We start from the raw sequence: 6,024 nt of genomic DNA, 5'->3' as shown, positions 1-6,024 counted from the left end.
AATTTAAGTGAAGGAGGGCTGTACAAAATCACCAGCCTCAAGACTTCCCTGAAAGAATTTATTCTGACCAAGGTTGAAATTTCTAGAATAAGCTAATTAATGTAATGATTACTTTGGCATGAATACGCTGGCAAAACCAGCTCTAAAAAAAAAAAGTATGCTTGGCACACTTTTATTTGCACTGAGCATTTTCTCTGATAATTTTCCATTAATTCTAGATACTTAACAAAACAATAAATCAAGCCCTTGTTTGTAGCATTAGCCAATTTCAGAGGTGTAAATACACTTAAAATTTAACAGTCTGGACCTCAAGAGAGCTGGTATGACCTGACTGCAGCACATCACTAGGTGTAAACCACATAAAATGAGGGAAACCCAGGGACTTTTGAGATCCAAGGAGAGGAGAAGGGCCTAGGGAGTGGATATGTAAGTGGTGAATCAATTGAAATGAAGGGCACTGCTGTTCTGAATGTAGTATAACACTGAGTAGTTGGAGCCATGTCTGTCTCAGTGACCCATATAAAGAGTGATCTACCCAGACAGAATCTTGCTGTTTCCCTGACTATGCTTCCTTTACTGCTGATGGGAGTTGGTAAATTTATAGTCTCCACTTATCCCCTTCCCTGCCATATTGCTGCCTGACAAATTGGCATCATTTATCCTTGGGAGTTTCTGACTCTCTTTATTCCTTATTTATTTGATGTCTGTATTTTTTACAATGCATAATTTGTTTTTTAACATATGTTATTTTTATTGCATTCTGAGCAGGGAAGAATAAAAAAGTGGATCACAGGGAAGGGGGGAAACCCATAAGTCCATTGTTAACCTGTTTTTGTGTGTTTGGAGTCTTAGAATATGAAAAAGACATGATGACTCATGATGAGTTCATATCTTGGCTGAGAAACTGCCTGAAGGAGGCCTACTGTACACTAGATATGTCTTTAGCTCAGAAAATCTCAGAGAGAAATAAGCAATGTTTGAGTTGGCAGTTAAGAACTCCAGCATAGTTAGGGATAGAGTCCTGCCAAAAAAAATCTTAGTGTTGGAGGGGGAGGGAAAGGGGGAAGGAGGACACAGTAGGTAAAAAACTAATGGAAAGCCATTTGATCTTAAGTAGTTGAAAGACTGGGCAACTTGCCAGCATATAAAACATCCCCAGAGAACAATTGGAGTCTTCCAAAGACAATACATTGCAGCCATCTGTTGCTCATAGGGGAGTTGGTCAGACTCCCTGGCAGAAAGAAAGGCAAGACAGATGGAGAGTCAGCCAAATTGGCTCCAAGAAGAACCTATTCACCAGTTGTAGTGAAACAGTCAGAGCTGGATTAAAGCTTAGAAGGGGACAAGTCACATGAGGAAGAAACTGCCCTTACTCACTCAAGACCTAGAGAAGTCAAATAGGTGTTCCAAACCAAGGTAGGAAAAACGTGTGCTTAAACAGAGAGGAAGGCTGAATCCAGTTCTATTGTACTTCATGCTTCAGTTGTAGAGAGGGCCTTAGGGAACAGAGGTTAGTTACAGAGACAGGAGATATAAATACCCAGCCTGTTCTATCCACAAGTTCAAAACTGGGACTGTAAGTCCATGAGCCTAAGAAAGATAACAGCACACTAAGGCACTGTTGGTGGAGTTATGGTGTTCTCCAGCCATTCTGGAGAACAAATTAGAACTATGCCCAAAAGGCTATAAAACTATGATTACCCTTTAACCCAGCAATGCCACTACTAGTCTGCATCCCAAAGAGATAAAAGAAAATGGAAAAGGACCTATATGTACAAAAGCATTTATGGTACCTCTTTTTGTGGTGGCAATGAATTGGAAATTGAGGGGATGCACATCATTTGGGCAATGACTAAACAAATTGTGCTGTGTGATTGTGATGGAATACTATTGTGCTATATGAAATGATGAGCAGGATGGTTTCAGAAAAACCTGGGAAGACTTAATGAACTGAAGCAAAGTGAAGTGAGCAGAATCAGGAGAATATTGTATACAGTAATAGCAATATTGTAACAATAATCAACCGTGAAAGACTTAGTTACTCTAGACAATGATCCAGGACCTTTTAATTTTTTTCCACTTTATGTTTCTTGCTTTTTATTTTTATTTTTTGGCAATATGCTTAATATGGAAATATGTTTTTCAATTGCTATCATATTGCTTGCCTTCTGAATGGGGGGAGGGAGAGAATTTGGAACATAAAATTTTAAAAAATGAATGTTAAAAATAAATAAATTTTTAAATTTTTTAAAAGAAAAAAAAGATAGCCTTAGTTAGTTCCAAGCCCAAGAATATGACTATAGGCTAATAAGTTTGAGGATAGCACTTGTACATAATTGCTAGTAAATCACTTGAAGATAATCCCAGAACTATCCCAAAGCGATCAATAAATCAATAAGCATTTATTTAGCACCTACTATTTGCCAGGCACTATGCTGGGCACTGGGGATTCAAAAATAAAATGAAACTTCTTCCTTTTGAGGAAATTACCCAAAGGCACAAAATATATAGCAAACAAATTTTTGAAAATGTAATTTCAGAGCAGGGAGTCACGAGCACCAGAGGGAACAGGAAAAGCCTCATTAGGAGGTGGCACTTGAGCTGAATTTTGGAGGAAACCAGCATTCTAGGAGATAGAAGTGAGGAGGGAGAGAATCCCAGGCTTGGGGGACAAATTGTACGTAGGCTGAGACAGCAGATGAAGGGTTTTATGTGAATACCACGAAGTAGCTCAGTTTTTTGATTTGTAAAATGCATGGAGGGAGATGCACGTATGATAAATTTGGAAAGAGATGCTAAATTAGAAGGCTCAAGGTATGTTGGGTGAAGTGGTTATGCATGTTGCCAAATGATGCTCAGTATACATAAAGAGTATTTTGCACATGTTTTATGTTGCATATTTTTATATTTGTTATATAGTTTGCTTCTGTCTTGCTAGATGAGCTATTATTTTAAGCACATGTATTATATTATATATGACTTTTACATTTTTGTTTTTAAAAACATTTTGTCAATGCTCTTTTTTAAGCAATACTGTCATTTCCTACCAACAAAACTCTTCTTTGTAAGGAATAAGTACAGTCAAGCAAAGAAAATCAACACTGATGCTGTATCAATTGAATATTTCTTCTTGGCTAAGAGGCCAAGATATATTTAATCATCACTCCTCTGAAGTCTCAATTGTTCATTCCATTGATCAGAGTTCTTATTGTTCTTTCCCTTTATATTATTGTGGTCATTATGGGAAATGTTATTATGGTTTTGCTTACTTTCTTCTGGATCAAGTCATATAAATCTTCCCAAGTTTTTATGTATCCTTCATATTTGTTATTTATGGTATAATAATATTACATTATAATCATATACAATAATTTTATTCGGCCATTGACCAATCAATAGGAACCATTTCCCTTCTAGTTCTTTGCTGCTACAAAACATGCTGATATAAATATTTTTGTACATAGGAGACTTTTCCCTCTGTCTTTGATTTCCTTGAGATATATGCTTAGCAGAAGTAATGAAATTAATACTTGGGCCAAAGTTATGTATAATTTAGTGACTTTTCACAGTATAATTCTAAATCGTTTTCCAGAATGGTTGGATGGATTTGCCACACCCCCAACAATACTGTCATCTTTTCCTATCTGATAGATGTGAGTTAAAACCACAGAGTTGCTTGAATTTGCATTTCAATTATTATTGGCCATCTGAAGCATTCTGTCATCTGCTTGTTGATAGCTTGAATTTCTTTTTTTTTAAAATGTTTATTCATCTCCTTTGGCCACTTTCTTACATATTTGAATCATTTGTCTGTGTATCTTGGATATCAGACTTGAACATAAGAGCTATTTGCTTTGAAGATTTTTTTTTCTCATGCTATTGTTTCTAATTCCAAATGTATTTTTTTTGTAGAAAAGTTTAAGATTTTTATGTATAATGTATGCCCTTTTATCTTTGCCTTCCAAATTATTACTTGCCCCAAGGCAATAGTAGTTTGAGGAACAGAAAGAGAGACAATAGAGTGCTTACAAGAAACACAGAATCATAGAAGTTGAGCGGTGGAAGGGTGCTTAGTTGCCATCTCTGTCAATCCCTACATGAAAGGGTACAGATCTTCCATCATGGCACAGCTGACAAGTAGTCAGTTATCTAGCATCTGTTTGAAAACCTCAGTTGAAGGTGAACTCATTATTTCTTGAGACAGCCCATTCCACTTTTGGACAGCTCCAATGGTTAGAAAGTTTTTTATTGACATCAAGCCTAAATTTGTCTCTTAAAATCATTAATACAGAAATACTATGTATAATCTCTGATAGTTGTCTTGATTTCTTTTGATCTCTGGTTCATTTCCATTTGGATATTTCTTTTTTAAAAGTTAAGTTTGCTTATTATCAATTTTGCTAGTATTTTTAAAAACAGCTCTTAGATTTATTTACAATTTCCATTTTTGGAGATAATGTTTCTTTAGGACTATGGCCCTTCTCCAAATCTCTCGTGTAGGTTAGATTCCTCAGGGAAATAGTACTACAGATTCAAGGTACTTTCTCTTAAATTCAAAGAAGATCAGGAACATGACGCAATGCCCTTTCAGGCTGCATAAAGATGCTGTTACCACTAAGGGAGGGGGGAGAAGAATTTCCCACTCACATCCTATATTCTGTAGAATGGCAAGCGTGAAGACTTACCTCCAGAGCTGCTCCCTGCATAGCTGGCTCTCTTGTGGATGGCCACAGCTCACACAGCATGGTTGGGGAAGGGGAGGGTTTGGGAGGGGAGAAAATTTACTTTTTTATATCAGCCTAAGAGGAATGGATGCCTTTCTTATGTAGCTATCTTGGTGTCCGTTGCCTTCTTCCAATGGCTGATTCCTTATTATTCTATCAGGTTGACTGAAGGATTTCTTTACATTTTGGTTTGCAGGAAGAGTACTTAACAACTCCTTTACATCTTATATTCAGATGCACTAAATTCTGCTCTGATTTTGATGATTTCTCTTTTACTTTCTTCTTTTGGCTTGTTGCTTCATTTTCTAAGTTTTCTAAGTGCAGACTCAATTTATTCATCATCTCTTTATTATTGATATAGACATTTAGCACTATGACCTTACCTTGTATTAATATGCAGTGTCCATGTTGTCATTATCTTTGATGTAAACTGCTTTTGATTTTACAGTTTCCTTTTTCCCATACTCATGTTTTAAGTATAAATTTTATTTTTACTTCCACTAACAAATAACTTGATATTTGATGAAGCTACGATATCATTAATGGGAATACTCCCTCTGTTGATGTAGACTAGGGGTGTCAAACATGAGGTCTGGGACAGCCTGGTGACCATGGTGCTGCTGAACCAGGTTAAAATATAATTAGGAAATATTTGATGGTATAAATTATATTTAAAAGAGCATGGATAATGTTGTATGTAGTTTTTTAAGTTAATGTGGGGCCTGCAGGGATCCTTGTATATCTATGATATATGATATGGTATATGATATATAGATATAGGTAGAAACTAATCCAGAGGTCTTAGCCTGCTTGACTCTCCTTTCCTTATACACTTGAAAATCTTCCGTTGTAGGGCTTCCTCTACTTCTATTCACACTGTTGTGAATCAAGAATGAACTTACTTTTCATTCTTTTTACATGATTGGCAGTTACTTCTCTGGCACAATTATTCATTGATGATATGTTTTATTTTATTATGTCCATCATGCACATCTTCATTGTCCTTTGAGTGATCTATAACTTTAATTCTTTGGACACTAATATTTCAAGGCTTATAGCCATGCATCATTGCTGGAAGAATATTGATGTTATGAAGATAGGTCTTTGTTTCATGGAGAATCTTGAGATTATTAAAAAAAAACCCAGTAATTTCTGAAAGACAAACCAGTCCATTCTCATCTCTCCTATTCAGTTTTGTGCCCAGTTCATTGTCCATCTGCGTAGTATCTGCCTGAGATCTCTATTAATCAGATTCACATGTTGTTTATTTAACTGTATATTTAAGTCTGGGCAATAAATA

Source organism: Phascolarctos cinereus, unplaced genomic scaffold (genome assembly GCF_003287225.1).
Source record: "Phascolarctos cinereus isolate Bilbo 61053 unplaced genomic scaffold, phaCin_HiC Scaffold_726;HRSCAF=1367, whole genome shotgun sequence".
Classification (NCBI taxonomy): Eukaryota; Metazoa; Chordata; class Mammalia; order Diprotodontia; family Phascolarctidae; genus Phascolarctos; species Phascolarctos cinereus.
This window is presented reverse-complemented; position numbering follows the sequence as displayed.